Raw genomic sequence first — 25,180 nt, 5'->3', positions numbered from 1 at the left:
TGATTGCCCTGGTGAACTGTGTGACCCCACAACTGCACTGAGAGAGCCTGACAGATGGGCCAGTAGAGGCCAAAAGGCAAATCAATGGGAAAGAGATGCTGAACAGCTGGAGAAATGATTTGCTTCTCTGTCCCTTCCTTCCTCCAAAGGCAAGCTGTCCTCTGACCCACTGGCCATGATTAGCTACTGGTGACAGACAATAGGTTTATAAATATTATGGGAATAGTAGGGGGGGAAGCCAGTTCCATATTTTAAATGTTGAGTGGTCCCTGATAGAAAAAGAAATCAACAACACTTTCCCTTGGCATTCAAGTTAGGGAGAAAGGGAAAGGGTCCTCTTAAAAAGTGGCACTGAAAGCAGCCTTTCATTCCTTCTCTCTGTACTATGTAGAGGAGGGGGCGGGTGAAAAGACTTCTCAATCCTCTTAGGTTCAGTAGCTGGGGACTGCAAATTATACTAACAAAACAAAGATTAACAGGATTTTTTTTAAAGTATCTGTACATGCAGAACTCAGAGATGAGTAACTCAAAGAGATGGTTAGAATATGGAGCTCATAAACCATCTTAACAAAGGCCAACAAAGTGTGGTGAAAAGGCTAGATGAAGGAAAACGGGTTTGGGGCTTCTCGGTGGGGGAAGTACGTTGTGGAATGGTGACTTGGAAATGTATGGTAAAAAAGGGTTGTTTAATAAGGTCTGTTATTCAGTCTCCAGTCCTCGGGCGGTAAGAGTTGTTTCTGGAGTAGTTCTCTTTCTGGTTTGGGAGAGAACACTTTTACAAATGGGAGTTTATGCCCTGACTTTAGGTAGAATGAAAAAGGGCAGAGAGCTCCTCCTGAGTATGCTGTTTCTTAACTGCTTTCAGCTTGAAGCAGTTCGTACTGCAACACGGCATGTTTTGAGATGGCATCTTCCAGTCTCCCTCAACGACTCAGTCTGCCTTGAGTGCTTCAGTTTTCTCTTTTGAGGACAGTGCCTTGCATGATACACTGTGCCTCTGGGAGGCTCTTTGGAAACATATCTGGATAAAAGTTCTGTTCTCGTCTTCTTTGTACATCCTTCTTATTCCAGATAGACTGACAGCATCTCAACACCCTTACTCTCCAGGCCCAAGAATACAGTAAGGCAGAGTAACTGTCAGCTGGACATATTCAGGATGCTGTGATCATCCAGGCTTGCTGAAACCTGCCTTTGTTTCCCTTTCCAAACATACATCAGGGAGGGACAGAAATTCCTCTTTACCAGTCACATAGATGAGCAATGACTGCCGGGGACCATGGGCGCAGGGATAGTGGGCATGTGCCCCCTGCACTGGAGGGTCTGGATGGATCGATACATGGTTGGGACTGGGTGGGGGATTTTCAGAGTCTCCATCTCCATTAGGGAACTGGTGGCCATTCTGAGAACAGGAGAGGGCCAAGGAGGAAGATCTGGGGCTTCAGAAATGGGACAAAACTGTGCAAGACATAAGCATTCAGAAGAAAGTGAAGAAAAGAGAGAAACGAATCAATGCAGAAGCCTAATATTCCATTCTATGGATCTATTGTGGATAAAAGCCTCATACGGTAATCTCAGTAATAACTCGGCCCATTTACTTGCCAGGTGGGAAAATGTGCTATTAGATATACCCTTGGCTTACAATATGTTGCAAACATGCAGAGAAAAGTACTTTCATAGCTTCTTGAGTTGTCATCATGGAGGCTATGGGACAGATGGCAGAAAGGGACAGGGCACAAGCCAAGAGCAGGCACTGGACTGGGCACTCAAAACACACTTCCTCACTTAGCCCTGAGTAATAGTTGGCACTATCTGCAGTAAATGAATGAAGATACAAAATCTTAGAGAGTTTGAGTAACTTCCCTCAAATATTTACATACTTTTGAGGCCTCTCTAATGTGATAACTACTGTGGACTATTGTGTTTCCTCCCCTAAATTCACATGTTGAAGTCTCAACCCCTAGTTCCTAAGAGTGTGACTGTATTTGGAGACTGGGCCTTTAAAGAGGTAGTTAGCTTAAAATGAGGTCATTAGGGCAGCCCTAAATTCATCTGACTGGTGTCCTTATAAGGAGAGGAAATTTGTACTCAGGTACAAAGGGATGACCAATTGAGGACACAGCAAGAAGACAGCCTTCTACAAGTCAAGAAGAGAGGCCTCACCTTGCCAAGCCTGCCAGCACCTTGATCTCAGACTTCCAACTCCCTGAACTGGGGAACAATACATTTCTGTGGTTTAAGCCACCCGCTCTGTGGTGGCTTTGTTACGGCAGCCCTAGCAAAGTTACAACCTCAAAGACGGAAAGCACAAGAAAGAGGCTGATAGTTTCATACAGAGATGTTTGAAATCTTCCATATTCCAAAAACACCATAAAAATTTAAAGACAAGTAACAATCTGAGAAAACATTTGCAACAACTATCTCCCAATCTGGCATAAGTATCATTAATATAATGATCTCATGAATTTATAAGGAAAAAATACTTGTGCAACCTAAAGAAAAAAAAGCAGACAAAGCAATCCACATAAGAGGAAATACATGATCAATAAATACCTAAAAACTTCATCCTAAATAGTAGTAAGAAAAATGTTAAGTAAAATACAAAAATACCTCTGCTGACTATCATATTGGTAGGAAACATACACGTAGTAATTGGTGAGAATGTAGGCAAAATAATAGTCTCATATATTGTTACCACCAAGAAAAAATAAATAAAAGCAAAAGCCCTTTAAAAATAAAAAAAAAATCTTTTTAATCCATAAAATTTAGAGTAATGAATTTGGCGTTAGAATTTCTGTTCTGATGAAATCACTAAAACAAGGTTTCTTAACCACTGCATTATCGACATTTTGGACCGTAATTCTTTGCTATGGGGCCAGCCTGGGGCTGCAAGATGTTTAGCAGCATCCCTGGACTCTACTCACTAGATGCCAGTAGCACCTCCCGACCCACGACAATCAAAATATCTCCAGACATTACCCTATGTCTCAGGGTTAGCGGGTGGGGACAAAATCACCAATGGTTTATGAACCAGGTCACTCAGGTGACTGATTCTAATCTTGCTTTTTTAAAAAAAACACTTTATAGAGACCAACTTTACAAAGCGGATATTAATAGTCATTCATATAACATTTTAACTTTGAAAAAGAGAGATGAGATACAGAGCAAGGATCAGTTGAAGAAAACCACCAGGAAAGGGAATTTGACATAAAAAACGTGAATACATTGATTCCACTTGAGGATAATTTTGTAACATTTTATTCTAGCATTTTTATTTCACACACAGCTCCAGCAAACCCTTGCAGCTTGGATTTTTGTCCTTTTAGGGAGCTCTTCGACCTCTTTTCTTCGGTCAGCGGGCTCTATCCCATCAGCTACTAACCAAGAGTGGGCATGTGGCCACATCTGGCCAGTGACAGCACCCAGCTCCCTGGCAACAGCGACTGGTCCAAGGGACGGACACGATTCTAGCAAATCAATTTCTGAGGATTGATCTATGAGGCCTGGGAGGAAAGAGTTCTCTCTTTCTGAGAGGCTTGTTAGGCTGAAACTGTCAGCAGCCCGTGTTCCCTCAGGTGGGGAAGGGCCGTCTGCTGCAGGAAGGAATGAGGCAAAGACAAGCAAAAACAAACAGAGAGGTGACAGGAGAGAGGAAAAGAGGCCAGGAGTCCTAACTATGTTGAGTTTCTGGGTCCTATACGTTTCCTTCCGTTCTCTGCTGTATCCTAATATTCTTCCTAGATTTATGAACATTAAATTCCCCGTCATGCTAAGTGAGTTTGAGTTAGGTTTCCATCACTTCTAACTGAAAAATCCCTAACTAATAAATCAACTGTACCATAACTGTTTACCTCCCTGAGTTAGAATCTTGCCATTCCCTTAGAGACTGGCACACAAAACACACATTGAAGTTACACCATCTAATCTTGCAGCCAAGTGGGAATGACATTTTGCTTCCCAACACAGAGCTTCAATACCTGCACGTCAATATTTCTGTTGGAGGCCCCAGTGCCTAGGAGCTGCCTTTGCTCTCCTGGACGGCTAAAAGAAGTCATGCATGCGTTTTAGGAATTAGTCTTCATCCAGCATTTCCCACACAACACTACTTCTTTGAGATATTAATTAATGCAAAGCGAAAAAAAAAAAAAACAGTCAAAGCTCTTGTAAAACACTGAATGGATAATAACTAATAATACTAACTAGTTCAGGTACTACATACTTTTCATACCAACATTAGGAAATAGGTAACCATTTACTAAACCACTTTACAGACAAGGAAACTGAGATGCAGAGACATTAAGTAGCCCAGAGTCTCATATCCACATATGGATCCCGGCCAGAACTCAGTCCACATCTGTCTGATTCCATAGACCATGTTTTTAATTGCTATACCATATTTTTAAAACAGTTCATTTACTACAGAACTTCTCGGGCCTTTCATGTGATAAACGTATACTATGAAATCTTCATAGGCAATATACAAAATTTCCTAAATGTAAGCTGTCCAGAAAACGTTTTTTTTCTTCCCATGGAGCATTCTGTGACACTGGTTTCTCCTGGGACACATTTTGAGAAGTGATGCTTTGAGACCATTTGCCTCCTTTGTCTCTCAGGGAAAAATGAATTGCCGAGTAGTCTTGGCCAGAAATATAGTGGAACGTGGCAGAGAAAACTCTTTCCTTTAGTCCCATATTGAATTATCATCACCTGCATCTATGGGATTGTCTCCAGGAAAGCAGCCCAATTCCTTGAGTAAATCTTTCCAGTTCACGTAGGAATTCAATTAACCACAGCTTCTACTGTGCAAACCATCAGAAGATAAACAGCAAAAGAAACAAAAGGTTTGTAGTTGTAATAGCTAGAATCTGAACATCTCACTACTTGCTTTAAATCTTTGGGTGGTGATTCGGTGCTGTTAGCACTTCAACCTTTCTGGCTCCAGCTGGCCTCTGAGCCCGACACCTCCCGTGCATCCTTCCCCACCAACTGTATCCCTGTGCCCCACCCCCACGACACAGGCGATGACTGTAAGTCAGACGTGGCAAATGGTTTTCCCTTAAGATCATCCACAGTCCTTTTGCAGTGGCTGCTGGTAGCACTACTTACAGAAGGCAAGTCCCAGACCAGCCAGGTCAGGACCCCACTCCAAGGGTACCATGATCTACTGCGTGGAGCAGACAGCACCGAGAGAAAAAATGTTGGCTATCTCTCTCCTCAGCAAACTGCGGGCCATTTCCCAGGCTTGCCAAATTCCTGAGCCTCCTGCTTCTGTTCATAATGTTCCCTCTGCGTTACAGAACATCTCTCCCTCTCCCCTTGGGTTGGACCAGAGCACCTTTCCACACCTTACGCTATTAGTTTATATGAGTTCCCTGAGGGTAGAAATCATGTATCTTATTCATCTCTGTACCTCTGGTCCTGACCAGATGGCACGGCAAAGAGCAGCTCAATAAATATTTTTGAGACAAGTGAATAAATAAATGAGTGAATCATTCTTCCCTTAGAAGCAAAGTCAGAGGGTTTTTGTTTTTTGTTTTTTCTGATGTGAGGGATTACTCAAGCTAGTGATGCATTTTTTAAATCCAGAATTCCTTGCACAGAAAACCTCCAGGTGCTTCTTCAAGTAGCAGCTATTCATTGGTCCCACTGGACAGAAATAGAAAAATGAAGGCACTCAGAGGTGAGCACAGGGCCGATTCTGGATTCGTTTTCCTTCTGGAGAAATTGGGTCAAAACAAGGTGAGAGCCGGGCTGAGCCACTGGATCTCACTCTTTCACTCTGAGCTCTCTCACACTTGGAGAACCAGCATCTCAAATGGAAAGTTCATTATTTTCAAACTAATGTACACCCTTCCTCCCTTGTTCTGGTTTTTGGTTATTTGCTTTTCAAATTCCTTTTCAGCTGTTGTAATGCCAGTGACTTCCCCCCTTCTCCCCGCATCTTCCCCCCAGCTCCCCTCCTCCATCAATCGCTGTCACTCCATGATGTGCGGAGCAGGCAAAGCTCAGACCCAGTTCCCTATCTCAGAATCCAGACTGGAGGCCACAGGAAACACTGGAGTGTTTCCATCATCCTGTGAGCCAAACACTCAAAGTTTCCAAAGCTGCTGATCAAAAAACAATATGCGAAACCTTTCTCCCTCCCTCTCCAGCAACAGCAGAGCCCTGAAGGCCACCCTAGGAAACTGGATTGCATCAGTTGAGCAGTGAGCGCCTCCCGCAGAAGGCGGGGTGCTAGGCTGGGCTTCCACAGGCTTCCACCTGACAACTCAGTACAGAATTAGTCATTCTAAGCAGCAATGCCTGACGCAACGCCGTTCGCCTCACTTTTGCAGGATGGCAGGAGACTCTGCCTTTTTCTTCCTCCTCTGGCCCTTTCGGTTTCCTTTTCCAGAGGTGCACAGGCTTGTGAGTGAGTGCTGTCAGATGTCCACCTGGGTTAATCCTGGGTCTCCATGTTCCACAGCCCAGTGACTCTGGACAAGTTACATCACATGGCTAACCCCCCACATCCTCGCCTGGAAAACTGGAACAATAGTAGAACTTTTCTCCCAGGATTGTTATGAAAACTAAACAAATAAAGCAGTTAGAACAGAGTCTGCTATGGCATTGTGATTACTGTGAATTTACCAGGCCTGTGGTACCCAGATGAATAAAACCGGGTGAACCAGTCCGTTGTCTCCTCTAGCGAAACACACAGAGGTCCCACTGCCTGGCAATTCTTTTCCCTCAGGTATCACAATAGAAGTGGACAGACTGTTATGAGAGTAGAGAGAGAATGATAACTTGGCCTCTAGTCCAGAGAGGTTTTATAGATGTGGACTTTTCCCCCTGGATTTTAAAGGATGAGCAAAAGTTTCCAGGTGAGTGACTAGGTTGGGAGGAATTGGAAGAAGAAAGTTAGAGTTAAGATTCTGGAAGGATCGACCTGCATTGCAAAGGCAGGAGGTCACAGAGAACTTCCTGAGCAGATAAGCTGCTGAAAACAGAAGAGATCCATTTTTCCTCCTGACCAAGGCCCAGGTCTTCTAGCAATGTTCTCTGAGTATAGGGAGCTGACCGAGACTAGACCTCTGCTAGACCCTTTCTTCCCAAGGAGAAAATGGATGTGGTCTTCAGTTATGAGGCAGTTAATAGTCCCTAAAAAAGGATGAAAGGGGTCTCTCTGCACAGCGGGGGACCCCAGTTACTGCACAGCTCACCCAGTTGCGTGTCCTTCCAGGTCTGCAGAAGCTGGGTTTTTAGTGGGGACGGAGGCACAGTGGCCAATGATTACACAGCTCCTCCCCTGGGTGTCATATCCTGGCTCTCAACAGAAGACCCTTGAAATGTTTCTCAGGAGACATTCCGCTAGAAAACATGAATTTCCCCCATTTTCGGGGTTTTAGACAGTTTATCCTTCTGGTTATTAGGCACCACCCCACACTCCCCAGCAAGACAAACAAAAACCAAAGCTTGTCGGTTTCTCCCTCTTATCTCTTTCACTTTAGGAGGTGCTACCAAAACTCCCTGGATTACAGGATAGAAGTCTCTTCCTTCTGGTTTTTATCTGGGTTCCCTCACAAGTTGGCTGCAGTTTGTCTTAAGATAAAGTCCTATCGGGGGACAGGCTATCAGCGCAGACAGGTGGCCACACTTTGAAGAGCGTTTCACACAAACACTGAGATAACAGTGGGTCCAGTGGCCCAGTGTTCCTCGGTGACGGAGGAACAAAAGGATTGCTCTTCCATAGATATGTATATGAATCCAGAAATTCCTCACCAAGTTTACTTAAAATTAAAACTAGCGTACAAACTGGGAAAAGGTGGCCTGCAGTTCTGTTCTGAAACCCAGTATTACTGATTACACCTTGAGATGACTGACCCCTAGAAGATCATATTCTGGATGGATTGTTTTTAAATGCTTTTCCCTTCACTTTTCAGTGGGTAGAGCTTCCCTACAATCTGTTTGCAGGCCCTGGGACACGGTGAGATTAAAAACTGATAGGAGGAAGATAGAGGGACCTCCATACCTTTTAAAATTTATGTTAGTAAATTAACAGGATGCTGATGATTTAAGATTCTGTTTATCTGCACTCCGTTCTAGCAGACTTGGGACTCAACCTGCTAATATCTGCTTTGATAAAGACTCAGTCACACAAAAAACAAACCAACAAATTGATAGTAATAAAAACAACCACACACACACACACACACACACACACACACACACACACCCCACACACAAAACCTAGCAAGATTTTGAGGGAGATTAGGAAAAAAATTAGAAAAGACTGACACGCAGCTACTCCTACTGTAATATATACTTTGCCTTGCCTAGAAAAAAAGGTCAGATACTATAAATCTTTGTGAAACACTTGAGTTCTGCAGACAGGTCTGGTAATGAGGTCAGATTCTAGGACCTAATCATCTGAGGCATGAATTTAATGAATGAGGTCAAAGAAAATCAGATTCTACTTGATACCTAAGAATCTTACTTTTTTCAGGTTTTCAAATCAAAGCCAACTGCTCCAAACTTTATAGAGGCAAAATGACATAAGAAAGAGGACAGTTTTGGAGTCAGATCTGGATTTGAATGCAAAAGTGGGTGATATTTTAAGCCAGGACACAAGACAACCAGATTTGCATTTTGCCTCAGCCTGTAGGAAGAACAGACTGGAATGGGGCAAGGATGGACTGGTGAGGCGCAGTAAGAAAGCGCTTGATGGCAATGGTTTGGGCTGGGGTGGCAGCCTTGAAGATGGAGAGGTGAAGGATTTACGAGCTATTTTTAAAGATAAAAATCCAGAAAGAGAAAGAAAAATACCATATGATACCACTTATATGTAGAATCTAAAACATGAGACACATGAACATTATTTACAAAACAGAAACAGACCCACAGACATGGAAAACAAACTTGTGGTTACCAGAGGGGAAAGGAGGTGGGAGGGATAAATTGGGAGTTCAGGATTAGCCATTATGAACTGCTATATATATATACATATATATATATTTGAACTACTATATATAAAATACGTAAACAGCAATGGCCTACTGTATAGCACAAGGAACTATATTCAGTACCTTGTAATAGCCTATAATGAAAAAGAATATGAAAAGGAATACGTATATGTATGTATAACTGAATCACTATGCTGTACACCAGAAATGAACACAACATTGTAAACGGACTATACTTCAACAATAAATAAATAAATAACAATCAACAGAAATTGATGATAAACTGGATAAACTGGGAAGAGGGAGAAGCAGAAGTTAAGGGTGACCCAGGACTCTGGCTTACAGAACAGAATAGATGGTGATGCCATTCCTGAGCGGACTACTCCAAACGGGATAAGCACCCCAGCCAATCTGTTGACCACTACCAAGCAGACTCACCTGGAGGAGCCAGCGGTAAAGTCCACGCTACTAGTACAAGAAACACTCCTCTCAGTCTCCCTCTTCTTTGTAAACCTAATCTGCTCCGTTACCAATTAGCCCTGAAACTCATGGCCAGTTCCTTCTTGTTAAGCTGAGAAGCAGGAGAGTGCAGCAGCTACAGCCAGAGACTGGACTCAGATCGCCTGTATGCTAATCTTAGTTTCACTGCCTCCTAGCCTGAAGTCCTGGAAAAACCGCGCTCAATTGACTCAACTATAAAATGGGGCGAACCACAGGAGCTATCTCATAGCTTTCTTGAGATGAGTAATAAGACGATGATGCTCATAGTTAATGTTTATACAGCTTACTAGGTGCCAGGTTCCCTACTGAACAGTTCACATATTTTGACTCACTCAGTCCTCCTAACAGCCCTCTGACGTAGGTGCTGCGACAATCCCCATTCTGAAAAAGAGGAAATGGAGTGACTGAGGAAATCAGCCACTCACTTGGCTGCTTAGCAATCTAGCCAGTCCGAAGTCTGTGTTCTGAACCATCATACTGGACTTGCCCTGACTGTAAGGCACACAAAGTGCTTAGAACAGGCTCTGGTACGAAGTGAGAGCCAGCCACCATTAGCATTACAAACCAGAGAATCCAGGCTTTCACAACCAATTCAGTTCACCAGAAAGAAGGAGGCTTTAAACACTTTCCCCCTCGTGGGTCCCAACTGCAGCTTCCTACTTCATGCTTACATAATATTGATGATAACTTCCTGAACTGGCTTGTGACTTGGACCCTGTGGACAGGAGTCAGGCAGCCTGAGTTTTTCAGGGTCACGATGCCGTGAGAGAACCTGCAAGTTGAAATGAACCCAGACACACAGCTCTGCCCATGGCTACAGTCATAACTTCCAGTGAGCTTAGACAGGGATCTCTCTCCACAATCTCTGTCTTTTTTTCCTTTTGTCTTGAAATGAATGGGTAAACTCTGTGTGAGCTGAATATACTCCCCCTCCCGCCCGACTACCACCCCCAAGAAAGAACAGAGGGATTCTTTTATAAGCAGGTAACATGATTTTATTTCCACTAACAAGGAATAATCTTAATTGACATCCAGCTCTGTCAGAGTACAGCCTCAGAACAAGTCCTCAAAACTGAAACGATGACATTTTGGTAGCAGGCCTCAGCACTTAATGAGCTTATTATGGCAAAGACCCCAAATAGCAAATCAATTCACTCAGGTACAAGAGAGTTCACTGGGAAGTTACACAGCTTAAAACGAAAGTTTATGCAACTCCATCGAGTTTTTTTTTTTTTTTTTTTTTTAAATAAAGTAGACATTTCAAATATCTCCTTAAATTTTTTCCAGGCAGAAATTAATTCAGCCACACAATAAAGCATAAAACTCTGGGGAGCCAACAGACACAAATCATTTATTTTGAGAAAAATCCAGGATCTGCTTGAGGATACTCCTTGGCATAAACAACCAGGAGGTAGGGTGGCTGCTTATTCAAAAGTGGGATTAAATTAAGCTTCTCAAATTTCAAAAGGATTTCAATCCAATCCCCAGATCAACTGGCCAGTTAAGGCACATGTGGTTGCAAATGACAAGAGTGAAGAGTAACTGCCCTCTGCATCCTTATCCGTAAGTGTAATATTGAACCCACTGCCATCGACACAGATGGCGACTGCTTTGTTTTCCATAGGAAAATGTTCTAAACAGGCTTAAGGTTTACTAATAGGAAATTGGTTTAATCACTTACGGGAAACGTTTAAGACAGAATAAGCAGTGGTGAAGGATGATACCCTCCCAGCATATCAAACTGGAATCCCTAATACATTTTTCCCTTAGAATCAAATTCTCCAGTCAGTTTTTACCTATATTTTTATTAATATTAAATGAGACTTCACAGATACTCAGGGGACCCTCATATGTCTGTGTGTCTAACATCAATTCTGCCAAATATAGTATTGAACCTATGACTAAAAGCGTTCCAAGTTTCAGACAAAAATCTAGACTGTTGAAACAGACTTATACTTAAATTAAGGATCTCCTGAAGAGTTTTACTCACACTTGGCCATTTTTTGCTTTCACCTAAATGTTGATCCAATTGGGAAAAGAGACTTCTTTCCATCTTTATTTGTTTGTTTCAAAAAAAAACTTCACTGTAATAGGAAAAATAATGGGTGAGTTCTATAAGGCACACTTTAGGGCTTGAATTCTGGTCTTTGTTTCTGCTCTGGAAATTTTTTCCTCCAGAATTCTTACTTTTGGTAATTAAGATAAGAGTAAGTTCAAGTCAAACCAAATTTCTTCTTCCTGTCATTTCACCATCTGAAAATTTGGCAAGTTATGCTTAAGAAAGGGGAGCACACTGGAGTGCTTTTGTGGACACATCCTGTTTTTCAGGCGCAATATAGCTCAGGATATTTCCTGTTCCATCACCATTGATGGAAAAATAACTCAGAAAGTGAATCCAATTGAAGATGAGTCCAAAGTATCTTTTCAACAAAGCTCAAGATGTTTTTTATAAACTCTTCTATGTCTAGCAGTTGGAACGTGTTAAAGATGAGCTCAGGATGGTGTCCAGAACACCTTTATATTTGACAGTTGTGAATGACTGTCATAAGTTGAAAGGTGAGAGATGTGGATATGTTTTTAGCTTCTATCAAATAAAAAGCTCTTCGCCCCGCCTCCCCCCACAGGTTTACACCTGCGCTTGCATGAAATGGGAAAGCAACAGTAGCTTCCCTGTCTACTCCCGTCGATTGGAAAACACACCCACTTTTACTAAAATAACTTCCAAAATCAGGCCACATTTCTACTTCGTGTTTTAAATTCTATGTTGTGGTCCTAAATTTTTAGAGTCATGAAAGGCTGTGAAATTTCAGAGTGAAGTCTTTCAAATGGGCACCTGAAAATAAAAGAAGTTGTTTTGGTGAACACTGACCAACTCCCAAGCTTGCTGCAGGGGCTCATGTTGAAGTATGACAGAACAAGACGGAAGCCAGGCGCTCAGAGCTCAACAGGGAAGAGACGGCATCCAAGCTCCCTCTGGTTAGTGTTGGTCAGCACCAAAGCCGCCGCGGGATATAAAGGCAGCAGGAGATGGGCTCAACACCAGTCCCTCAAGACGCACTCCTCATTAGAAAAAGCAGGAGAGAAGACTGTCTTCTACTGCAGAACTGACAATTTTCATCTGTCATCAGTTCTTAAAACCAAAACTTTAATCTCAGCAATCATAAAAGTTCAAACCCAGTGTGAAGACACAGGGGAACAAATGTGGCTTCTGAGGCAAAGTGATGAGCTGAGGAACTAACCAACCAGTTAATCAATGCAGACCATCTGAAGATTCTTCTTTTCCTCAATAGTAGACTCGTTTCTCTCAATTACTTACAATTATTCCAACTCAACACTTATGTTTTTGCTAGGCAGATAGACATACTCAAAGGACCATGAGTACCATTCTTCTTCCTGTGTTGTCATGATATCCACTGTGTGCAATTTTAAGTTTCACGAGTATAAAATTGTTAAACAGGTAATATTCATTGTATATAACCTACTAAAGATTACAACCACTACACACTGATAGGATGGATGAATCACCAAACTAAGATTTCACTTCCATCCACCACTTACAGAGACCTCTCCATCAAAGAGGGTCCTAGGGTTATTAAAATGACCTAGAATTTTTTTCTAAACTCTAAGGAGAAAAACCTATCATACTCAAAGGGGTTAAAGGATGAGAAAGAAAATTCAGAAGAGGTATCCTTATTTTTTGCCCTCAATTTTCATAACTTTGTCTATTCTTCTAAAAGACAAAGGAAAAATTTATGGTCATATGTAGGTGGTCTCAGTGGAATGTTCAGTGTAATTTTTTTCAGAGTTAAATTATGTTGCTTACAACAAAAATAAACAGTAATAATTATTTTATATCAGACTTTAGTATTAACTATTTCTCATATACTAAAACAGATAAACTAAACATACTTCTCATTTCATCACACATATAGACTCTCTAAGAGGTCGGTAGGCAAATACTGATGCACAATCTCATTTGATAAGTAGGAGACTGAGGCATAGAGGTTAGGCCACAACTGAAAATCAGATTAGTTCCAATCTCTCACCTAGTGCTCAGAACAGTAGCTAAAGTAAGACTAGGTTATGGAATCATGAACAAATCATTACACTCATCGAAGTCATGTGTTTCTTCTTGAAGAGGAAGTCAGACTTAGAGAATTTCCCGTCTTCACACTAATGAGCCTCATCCATGGCATTTCAAAGCCAGGAAGACATCTAGCTTGCACCTGCCCTTTTCCAAGTTTCGTTCCTCTAGATTCTCTGCAGAATAGCAGCATCTCCCAGCATGATGCAAAGACCCTGCCCCAGTTCAGCGACAGCAGTCCCCAAACTGCTCCAAGGGAAAAAGAGAAATTCTCTACTCATTCCATAAATATTAACAAGGGTCTTTCCTTCCGTCAATCATGGAGCTTGGAAACTCTGACACAAGAGTGAAAGAAACTCAGGCTGCTGCTCTCAAGGGGTTTAATTCTTATTCTCAACAACAGCATAATGGACTGGAGAAGTCACTGAGTAAAAGAACAAAAAGACACCAGATGCTACTGAAATACTTTACACCTACCTAGTTCCATTATGTCAATAAGAATCCGAAAGCACAACCTATCTGATGAGAAGTTTTTACAAGCTCAACATTTTCTTGCCCCTGCTTCTCTCTCTGTCCCCACCTCCTCCTCTGCTCCTCCTTGCTCAGTCTCTTCAGACCACCCAGAATGTCTTGAAGTTCCTCAGCCTTATCACACTTTCCACCCACTGTTCCCACAACTTCCCATAGCTGGCATGTTCACCGTATTCACGACTCAGTCCAAATGATATCTCCTCAGAGAAGCCTTCTCTACATGACCTAATACTAGTAAAACTGGTGTGCACGCACACACCCCAGCACACACATTCCCAGTCATCTTCTCCCTCTCTCTCCCTCCTTCACTCATCACTTATCACTAGCTTGCCCCATATTACACACTCATCTGGTTTGTTTATCATAATTCCACTCCAGAGTGTAAACTCTATGAGGGCAGAGATGCTCTCTTTTTCACCATTATGTCTCTAATCACATATTTCATGAATATTTGATGAAAGAGGAAGTGAACAAATGAATAAACTGATTGGATTTTGAGGAAGCTACTTATTTCTTAGACAATTTAAGACAATTCCTCAGAAGTACAGAGAAAAATAACAGGTTACAGATTAAACTCAATAAATGTGTGACATGGAGAGACGGGGGTAAACAACAGAAGAAAGAACTAGTTAATGAAGCATAGTGCAAATTAAGTATCACCAGAGTGTAGCAGGAAAAATTGGTGGGCATCAGACCTGGGTTCCAGTCATAGTCATGGAATCAGAATACTCTAAACAAGAAAAAAGAAGCTGGAAATAATAACCAAAATGAGGTAATTTACATGAAATTATTTCATAGCATATAAACAAGCAGAAATAAGCATACAGCAATCACATATTACTTCCCCCATCTTCCCACCTCCACTAACCTTCACTGCTGACATCTTCACCAATCATGAATAATAAACTTAACTCCTTTCTGCCATGACTAAACAGGGCATCAGAATTACCAACACATAAGTCAATCATAATTTTTAAAGCCTTTGAGCAAAGAAGGCAAATTAGGAATAGAAGTGAATTTTCTTCCTAAAGAATGTCTATAAAAAGCAATCATCATGCTTAATTATGAACCATCAAGCTTTCCCTCTAAAATTGAAAACAAGGCAAGGAAGTCAAATAGCACAACCTCTATTAAATATTGAAGTAGAGTTCTCAGCCTACACAATAAGACAAGAAAAACAAATACGCATTATAAGGATTGATCTTATCTGCAGGGGAAGCAGATTTGTCATTATTTGGATGATACGACTGCCTACTAGAAACCTTAGTATTAATAAGACAGTTTGCCAAGGTTTCTGCATATAAGATAATGTACAGAAATGATTTGCATTTCTATATACCAGCAACAAAGCATTAGGAAAAGCAATCTTTTAAATATACAATACAGTAATTTTTCAAAAAGGTACTTAGAACTATGTTAAACAAAATTTTACAAGATCTTTTTGTATAAGATAATAAAATTTATTGAAAAATATTAAACACCAAAATAAATGAAGAGATATATAAAGTTTATGAATAAGAGGACTCAACATCGTAAGGACATCAGCAAGGACATGTAACACATATAAAGGCTGGAGAAGAGCCTACATAGAAATAGAAGCTTACTATATGCTGAAGCTGACACTGCAGACCAGTGTGATAGAAAATGAACTATTTAATAAATGGTATTGGAACAATGAAGGGAAAAATTAAATTCAATCCTTACATCATAATTTATATTAAATGGAACCATTCCTGAGTTTAGGTATTTATATGAACAGAAACAAAAATCCCCCCAAAATACACACAAGAATATCTTAATTATCAAACTGTAAGAAGGATATCTTAAGCATGATATAAACAGCCCAAAACAGAAAGAGAATGATCAATTCATCTACGATATAATTAAGAACTACTCATCAAAAGGTACTGGATAAAAAATATGTCACATACTGAGAAGTTATTTGTAACATTTGTAATGAACAAAGACTTATTACATATAGTATACAGAGAACTCCAATGACTCTGTATGTAAAGGATATGCAATCCAAAAGGCATATGCAGGCATTTCAAGAAAGAAAAAACATGAAGGTCCATAAAACTATGAAAATATGGTCAATTTCATTAATAATTAGAGAAATGCCAAGAAACCTCAGTGTAACACTTTACACCCATGAGACTAGAAAATTTATACCATGTGACAACCTCAAATGTTGATAAGTGGGTGAAGAAACAGGAAGTCTCCTATAGTCCTGGGGAATTTAAATTGACACAACTACTGGCATCGCCTAGTAAAGCTGTCAGCTGTACACCCGACAACACAGCTCCTCTCCCTGGAGAAACTCTTGCTCCGCTGCGAGAGGTGTACAAAAATATTCAGAGCATCACCTTAACAGCAAGAAACTGGAAACGATGCAAGTAAATGTTTATCCTAGGAAAAATAAACTGCGATATATCCATAAAATGGAATACATGGTAAAGAGTGAAAATGAACAAAAGCTATATGCATCAACATGGGTGAATCTCAGAAACATAATTTTAATGCAAGTCAGAAAAGGTCATAAAGAATAATTCTATTTTTATAAAGTTCCAAAATATAGCTTATATATGTATAACTCTAAAAAAAAAAAACAAAAGAAATCATTAATAAAATATTGAAGACAAAGGTTACAAGGCTGAGGGAAGGGAATGGTGATGTTCTATTTCTTAGGCTGGGTGGTGGGTACATGGTATCAAGTTTATTATTCTTCATTAAATAATATATATTTGTTACCTATCCTCATTTGCCCATATGGTGTACTTAATCAAATGATAAATTTCCATCATAATTTATTAAAATAAAAATGTTAAATTTTGATACCTATTTACCTAGAAAATTCACTTATCTGAAAGGCCAAATTTTAGCGTAATGACAAAAGATGAAGCATTCCTGTACTAATTAATAAATAATGGAAGTACCTTTAAACTTTCCTGTATGTATTTAAAGTAGCTATGTCTTAGGACACTGCGCATGATGCAGAAGAATCTATCATCTGGTGAAGAATGAATATTTTCTTTCCTAAAGAAGTAAGATGCACGTTTCCTACTGATGTAGAACCTAATAACCTCCAGGTCTAAACAGCACAGAATAACTGCAGTCTCTTGCCGGTTCTCTTCATCACCGGGGCGTTTCTTATTCCTTGCCTGAAATTCCCTCCTCTCATGCACCCGCTGCATTTACTCATCACTCCCTTGATGAGTTGATGGCCTGTCATGTGGTGATTTAGCAACTCCAGGATGATGGGGTGGGGGTGGGGGTTCATACAGAGAGAAATGAGAGAGCAGCTGAGATGTAGGCTCAGATATACCTTCCTTCCATGTCCCTGTTAACTGAAACTAATAAAAAAATAACTGTCAAGAGTAAAATCCTGAAATGACTTAAATTGCTACAAATTCTTGCTAATACTTGCCATTTAGTCATTCTCTTGACCTTTCGCAGTGAGTATAGGATGAACTTTGGCTCTGCTCAGTTTCAGTTAAAAAAAAAAAGGCAATGAGCTTCTAATTCCAAAACTATCTGATTTATCACAAATAATCTAGTCTTGATCTCCAGTTTTAAAAATAACTAAGCAGAGAAGCTAAGTGACAGAGGCAACAAACACATCTTCATATGTTTAACACCATAACCTCTGAGGTCAGAGGGTCTGGGGTGGAAACCTGGCCCTCACTAACCAGCCAGGTGACTCTGGGCAAATCCCTTCCCTTAAGCTCTCCAGGCCTCGGTTACTCGTCTGTAAAACACGAATAATGCTGCTACCTCATATGCTACCTCGTTGCTATGATGATTCCATGAGACCCTGGCACACAATAAATGCTCAATAAGTGATCGTTATTTTTATTTCCTAAGGTCACAAAGGCTGGTAGGTTCAAAATAGAATTTTCCATAGATTTCTCTTTTTATCCACTCAACGCACTGATCCTAAACATCTCATTTTAAAGTTCTAGCAGTTTCACAATTAACATGTTTTATAACTTTGAATTGTACTAATACACTTTTCTCTCCTCCCTAGAGCTAACTAGAACATATGCAAGTATATTTCAAACTAATAAAAATGCAGTAATTCAATAAATAATTGTCAGTCTACTTTCTGCCAATCCCTTCAGTCTAGTTTACACATTTAATGGGTATTTTTTCAGCTGTGTTTCTAGATAAATCCTTCACTCATTAAGGGATCTGGCAGTTGGTGCTTCTCTTCAGCACTCTTTTTTTTTTTCATAATTAGCTTTCTTTTCAAGCTGGCATAGAGCAGAAGGGAGCTTGAGATTATCATGAGACATCTCCCCAGCCAGACAGGCTCTTAATGACGACAGTGAAGCTAGAACCAGCCCTGAATCCGGAGACTTGTCAAGCTCCCCCTACTCTTCCAACCAGACCCCCAGTGCTGAGAAATAGTCACAGTATGCTGTGACACCTCAAAAGATGATCACCTCAAACCCCGCCTCACCATCTGCTTTGCAAGTCGGCATTTGCAAGGGCAGCAAGAGAGTCCCGCGTAAAACCGAAGGTGGCACTAGGGGAGGTCTGTTCTGGGAAAGGCACGCTTATTTACCCTAAAGCCAAAAACAAATAATCTGAGTAAACCAATATGCAAAAGCGGTCATTTAATAAATTTAGATTTTGTGGCAAATCCCTCTGTTGAGTATTTCGCTTCATTTTTTTTTTTAATTACAAGAAGTCTAAGGCTGATTTGTTCACGGTGCTAGTTTAATTTAAGCAATGCTTTTCTTTGAAACAACTCAACCCATTATCATAAACCCTTAATGGCTATGCAAACAATTTTTACTCACTTAAAGCCAACACAACTACCGATAGAAGCTCAAAATGTAAACAGAATCAATGCCTAATTCTCAGTTCTCTCCTTTCCTTTCCCTGCTGCCTTAGGAGGCCCACTCTGAACTCCACAAAGGCTCAGCTTAAGGCACTAGAAAGCAGGGGCATCCAATCAATGAGAAAATCAAACAAAATACGCTGCTTACTAGCTCTAAAAACAAGCCGAAGTCATCAACCACGGGCAAATGTGCCCTGTGTTGGATTTCCTGACACTTATTTTATGATTGTTTTTCATTTAAATCATATCTGGGGTATGGGTATCATATATGAAGAGCCCAAATAGCTCATCTGGCCCTGGTCCAGCTTCAGCCTGCTTTTCCCAAGAGCTCTAGTTTATTATACCCTGAGATCACATTTAAAATATTTAACACAGGCACAGAGTGCACGGTGACCAACCAGAACAGACTCTGGCCGTGAGGGACCAGTGTACCAGTGAGTTTTGGCTGAAGACCAGCACCTTGGACACCCAAGCAGCCCCAGAAAGGAAAAGGGAGGAGGTGGCTTGAAGCCTTGCTATTGTTATGCAACCATTTGTATCTAACGGTGTCAGTATCCAGCTCCCATTTCTCCACGTTGTCCAAGAACTTATTAATACATTTTTGGAAGTCTTGCAAAAAGCTCAGTATATTGTATATCACTTGTCAGATAAAAAGAGCATTACTTAGTTGTTTTAAAAACTCTAGAGCTTCTACATAGTAATTTTTGGTTCTTTGTTCCTGTCTCCCTGATTCCTCTAATAGTTTCTCTCCTTGGAAGCAAAGCAGTATTCAAAAGCATGCACAATCACACCTTAACAGGTTACCATTTCCCTGCTAAAAACTTGGTAACTGAAAAAAAGGAAAAGCTTTCTGTCTTTTTAAGGAACCAGTGACCAGATATCAAATTTTTTCCTAATTGAAAAGCACCACCAGTTCATGCAGTCCAAGAAGGAAAGGCTGAACCAACTCGGTTAGCAAGGTTTAGGACTATACTTTTGCACAGAGGCCTGACCTTATGATCACTGTTTTTTAAACATTTCCTCTAGCCAAGATCAAAAAGTTGCACGAAATCTGTGAACTCATATGTAATGCACAGTATCCCTGAATTATCGCTTAGTTAAAAATCTCTGTATCCACAGAATGTGGCAGGTCTTACAAGTTTCAAAAAAGGGAAGCTGTCAAACCATGTCTGTCTGGGTGGGCAAACTTAGGTCACCAGAAGCAGATCTTAGTTCAGGGATGAGTCAACTCAGTGGCCTCGCATAGTTACGCAAATGAGCGGTGACCACTAGTACCTCCCCAGGAACAGGAGGGCCCTGACCTTTATAGACCTGAGAGGGTTACTCTCCCAGCACTCCTTGCAAGGCAGAGTAGTTCAGTGAGGAGAAGATGGGTAAATCTGCATAAGGACAGAGGAGCTGCCAGGAAAAAAAAAGATCCAGAACGCTTCCTTTTGGACATTCAACTTAATTATATTCTTTGATGGGTAGGGGTCGTCCTGACAGAGAAGGAAACTTAGAGTCTGAAGAGGATTAATTAATAGCCCTCCAAAGTGGTATTAAAATTACTTTTAACTGATAACATCAGAGTAATAAACAGCTACAGAAAAAAAAATTATCTAAACTTACAGCAGAGCCTTCTTAATATACAGCCGCCCCTTTCCTCCCCTTCAGAGGGAAGACAGATCCTTACCACCAGAAAGTATGAATTCTGCTTCTATTAGCATCAAAAAGCCGAAAAGAACTTTCCCTGCTTCCCCACTGAAGCTCTAAGCCCCCCACCCCTTTTTCTTAAATTGGTGTATAAACATTTACTTCTGGCTATTTGGCAAATTACCCAATTACTGAGTACTCTTGCAAGTATCTGTAAATAAACCTCTTTTTTCCTGTGAGTTTGTCCATTGTCAGCCAAAGGGCAAGCCCCACACCATTAGAACCTAAGTCAGGAGAGGAAGTTTTCCTTCCAACAGGTCCCGAAGACAGAAGGATGCATCAGAAGTAAAACCCAAGTTCAAAAACAGGATCTGGAGAGAGTGCTTCCACAATCTGGTCACGCTGGCTCTGGAAGCCTGCACCCAGGAGTTGAGCTCAGGCGCGTACCCTGAAGAACTGGACACTGGGAGGCCACACTGGGCACCTGTGGGCTGTGCAAGGGTCTGGGCAGACCTGGCTCCAGTCTTCTCTCTTCCTGGCCCCCTGAAGCAGATCTGAACCTGGGCCAGGTAAACTGCTGCAGCTTCCGGATAGAGGCAGAAGGGAGGAGACGCAGTGTTAACTGATCTCCTACTAACGTGATTGTTCAGAAAACTGATATGAAAAATGAAAGAACACTGATCGAATCTCGACCCCAATATACACAAACCCACAGACAAAAATAGAGGGAGAGGAAAAGGACAAATACTTTAAAAATTGCTATGGCTAGGATAAAAAAAAGAGGGGGAGGGGGAGAAACTAATGTTTGCAGGTCGACTTCTATGTAAATACACTGACACCTAATTTGCTAAATTCTTGTCTCCTCTCCTACAATGTGTCTTCCTCAACACTCCCCCTTTCAGGAAGTGGACCCTCTAATTCAATCAAGCAATCTAAGAATCATTGCTAACTCTTTTTTTCTCGATCCATACACTCATATTCATTGTCAAGACCAGCAGATCTGACCTCTTAAGTATCTCTCCCAGTCTTCTTCCACCTCCACTGCCACCACCACTTCCCCTGGGATTTCTGCCGTAGCCTCCTTCCTAGTCCTCTGCGTTCACTTGCTCCTCCTCCGACTCCCAATTCCATTCATTACAGAGAACTTTGAAAATATCTTATCACTTCCCAACTGAGAGGCCCTCAGTGGATGCCCAGTGCTCCTAGAACCCTTACCATGATCCTAGCTTGCATCATCCTGTCCTTGTTCATTACTTTTCAGCTACTAAGGTCTTCCTGGAAAGGGTAGGTTCTATGCTAACTCATTCTCCACTGGAAAGCTCATCTTCTGATCTTGCTGTAACTCTCACCTTCTCAGAGACCTCTTCCTTGCCTTACCACTCCACTTCAAAATTAGGTATTTATTCTCTACAAGCACAATCTATAGAACTGGCTGTAATCTTCTTTCATCAAACCGGTCAAAACATGTGACAATATACTTACTTGAATGCTTATGCCTTCATGTCCCCTCTTCCAGGGACAGTAAACTCCATGAAGACAGGGGATATGGTGGTTTTGTTTACCACTGCCCAGTACAGTACCCAGCCCCACAGGAGAGGGTCCAGAAATATTTGCTGAAAGATACTGAAATTAGGTATTTTGCTTTCCAGATTACCTCTGATAGGATGACTGTATGACCCAGTTTGCGTGACACAGTCTTTATTTACACCTGTTGAACTAGCATAATGGTTGATAAATTCTCACTTTCATTCTGGGCTTTATGATGAGTTAGGACAGTCACTCTACCTACAGGGAAGCTGCGATTCAGAGAGATCAAAGAGTCAGTTCTTCTTATTCGTTATGCTCTATAAAGTCTCCACAATCACTGAATTAGCAAATGTTGACCCACTGCTCAGAGGGGAAACACAGAATTAGGTTCCCACGAGTGAACAACTGATCACAACATTTCCTTCGGCCAATTAATAAATAACCTGGTTTCGTGTGTATTTCTGTTTAAAGACACCTTATCTAACATACACTGTCAATTCATCAACATCGAACTCATGGCAACAACACGGTCACTCATGCCGGTACAAAGCTCACCTAGCACATACGTTGTCTGTAAGGCAGAGCACAGCCTTCTTGCACTTAGGAACACAGAGAGCACTCTGTCACTTTGCTTTAGGCTAATTTTAAATAGTGAAAATTTTTTAAAAAGCATAAAGATGTGGAAAATGTGGCACTAAATAGACTAGGAAAAGGACATTTGTTTATAGCACAAGAGCTGAAACAAGAGTGACTTACTTGACCTCAGCTGGGAACTTACTCACTGGGTGATTCAAAACAATGTTCACTGCACGTCTGCGAATGACTACAAAAGCACCACAAGCACTGGTTTGGGGTTATAATCACATACTCTTGAGAAGGCAAGTTCACAAATATGGAATCCACAAAGCATGAGGATGGACTGTAGTTTGTCTAAGGTTATACAGGCACGGTAGAGTGAGGATAGACCTCAGGTAATGTCCAGCTTCACAGCCTGTGTCCATTCATTAGATCAGTGTTACCAAGGGCACACTGCCCTTTCTCAAACAGGGTACCATTACTCTGGTTAGACTGATCATAATTATTAAGACCCCTCAATTGCCAGTTTATCAAAGTTCCAGTAGAAAGTGCAGTGTGAGGGAGGCAAAACTCTTCTTCATGGAATGCACATCAATCTGTATAAAAGTCGTCAGCAAGCTACAACTCTACACTACAGAAGAGTCAAGCTGCAGGAACCAGCTACTACTTAACTGACAACTCACAAGGGAGCCCCAAGTTACCTGTAATGACAATGGGTGATTTCACAATGGGATATAGGCCCTAAGGTTAACAAAAATGTAAATTATTCATGGGAATATAAATATTTTTAAGAGTCAAAACTTGAACTGTCCACAAACTAATGTCCAGGTAAATTTACACGTAGAACATGAAAAATCCAGTGCCTGTGCCCCTTCCTAGTCCACAGGGGAGGAAAGACTCTACAACATGGTTCCGGTACCTGATCACGCTCACCGTTCAGGAAATCCCCTCTACGGTTTCTCACTTCTTGTAAATTTTTTATTTACTCTTTTAAAACACATTCAATAACAAGGGTTGGAACCAAGTCAGCAAGTTTACAAACAGTATGAATAAAAATATTTTAAATTACAGGTTCATTTTCTATTTAAGAATTTAAAAGACTATTTAAGACTATTTAAGAATTCAGATTAGAAAAATACTTCCTACTGGTCCAATTTATCTTAACTGGCTCTTTTAGTCTGTCAAGACCCACACTGCTCTATGGATACGAGAAAATGTCTGAAATGTTTTTAGCTAATTGATATAAATTTAGGGCAATTTCAAAATCCTCCAGTAAAGCAACTGGTTGGCTTTGTTTATCCCTGTGTCTCTCAAATTTATTTGACTGTGGAACCCTTTAAACATTGCATCTGTGGAACACACTTTAGGAAACACCTTATATGTTGGTGTGGAATGAGCTATGAGGAATTAAAGCCTCACAAGAGGGTGCAAGTGTCAGCACCCAAGGGTGGACAGTCTGATATGGAAGCATGGGTCTCTTCTTGAGCAAACACCCACTGAAACTAAAAACAAAATTCATGAATTATCATGAATTGCAATTTTTTACACTGCTGTAATAAACAATCCTGACTTTTGTCCCGCAATCTATGCAGTTGATTTTCTGTAATATAATAGTTCATGTGCCACAACACTTGGCAAAATGACAACATCTCAGCCTTCTGGGAAGTTGAGTTTGGGGAAAGGAATATTATAATTTGGGGCAAGACATTTTGTGGTTGGAGAAACCAAACGTCATCCTGGCTCCCCACCAATATCTATTGAACTATTGCCTAGAACTAAACAGAAGTTGGAGAAGGGATACTTGCCCCCCACCTCAACCCCACCCATCAGACATCCATTCTGTGCATGATGTGGTACTGTATTTACACAGCAGACCGCACAAAAGACCGCTGCCACCTGCTCAACACAAAATGCATTCTGAATTGCAACAAAAACTTTGGAAAAGGGTAATTTAAGTAGCACACAAAACAATCCAACACGTAGTGCGGCTTCTAAAAATACAACCATGTAATTTACATATTTTTGAAGCAGAACTTGCTCAAATCACTCTCTGAATACAGGGAGCCATTGGCCATTTCAATGCTGGAAGACTTGAGTTTTTCAGGTTTTCTCTTTTGAGCAAAGTAGACTTTTCTTTTTTAAACTTTTAATTCAAGAAAGAAATTACAATGCAACGCCAAAGCAGTACTTTCCACAGCAGCAAATTAGAGAGGGCTAATTTGTGGGCATGGCCCTGCCCTGTTATCTGTACCTTGTCACTTTAATTTAGCACAACCCAAACCTTGCCATTTCTTTTGTTTTAACTTCTCCACGTAGCAGAATTTTAGCCTTCACACTGGGTTTCAAAGAGTCCAAAATAAAACTAGCCCACATTAAGCAAAACAGCCACATAAGACCTTGTCCTTTTTTCAGTTCAGAAGCAGGGTTTTTGTTAAGGGACTAAGTAGTCTTGGTAATTTTTTTTAAAGTATTTTAAAACACTGAGATTTATATTCCTCCATTGTGCTGATAGGTATGTGGACAGACACGTGTATTTCCTAAAGC

General features: G+C 40.9%; 1 protein-coding gene across 8 annotated transcripts in view; it reads right to left on the bottom strand.

The window, feature by feature from the left end:
- The window catches only part of ELMO1 (engulfment and cell motility 1), a 490,805-nt gene that overhangs the window by 410,046 nt on the left and 55,579 nt on the right, over window positions 1-25,180 (bottom strand). The window contains exon 1 of one of the 8 annotated variants that reach the window (XM_031455195.2): window positions 9,378-9,397. The exons of the other annotated variants lie outside the window; for them this stretch is intronic. The gene's annotated coding sequence lies outside the window, so the exon portion shown is untranslated. Of the gene's footprint in view, window positions 1-9,377; window positions 9,398-25,180 lie in introns of those variants that run through there. 8 annotated transcript variants of the gene reach the window in all.

This window comes from Camelus dromedarius, chromosome 7 (assembly GCF_036321535.1).
Source record: "Camelus dromedarius isolate mCamDro1 chromosome 7, mCamDro1.pat, whole genome shotgun sequence".
Classification (NCBI taxonomy): Eukaryota; Metazoa; Chordata; class Mammalia; order Artiodactyla; family Camelidae; genus Camelus; species Camelus dromedarius.
This window is presented reverse-complemented; position numbering and strand designations above follow the sequence as displayed.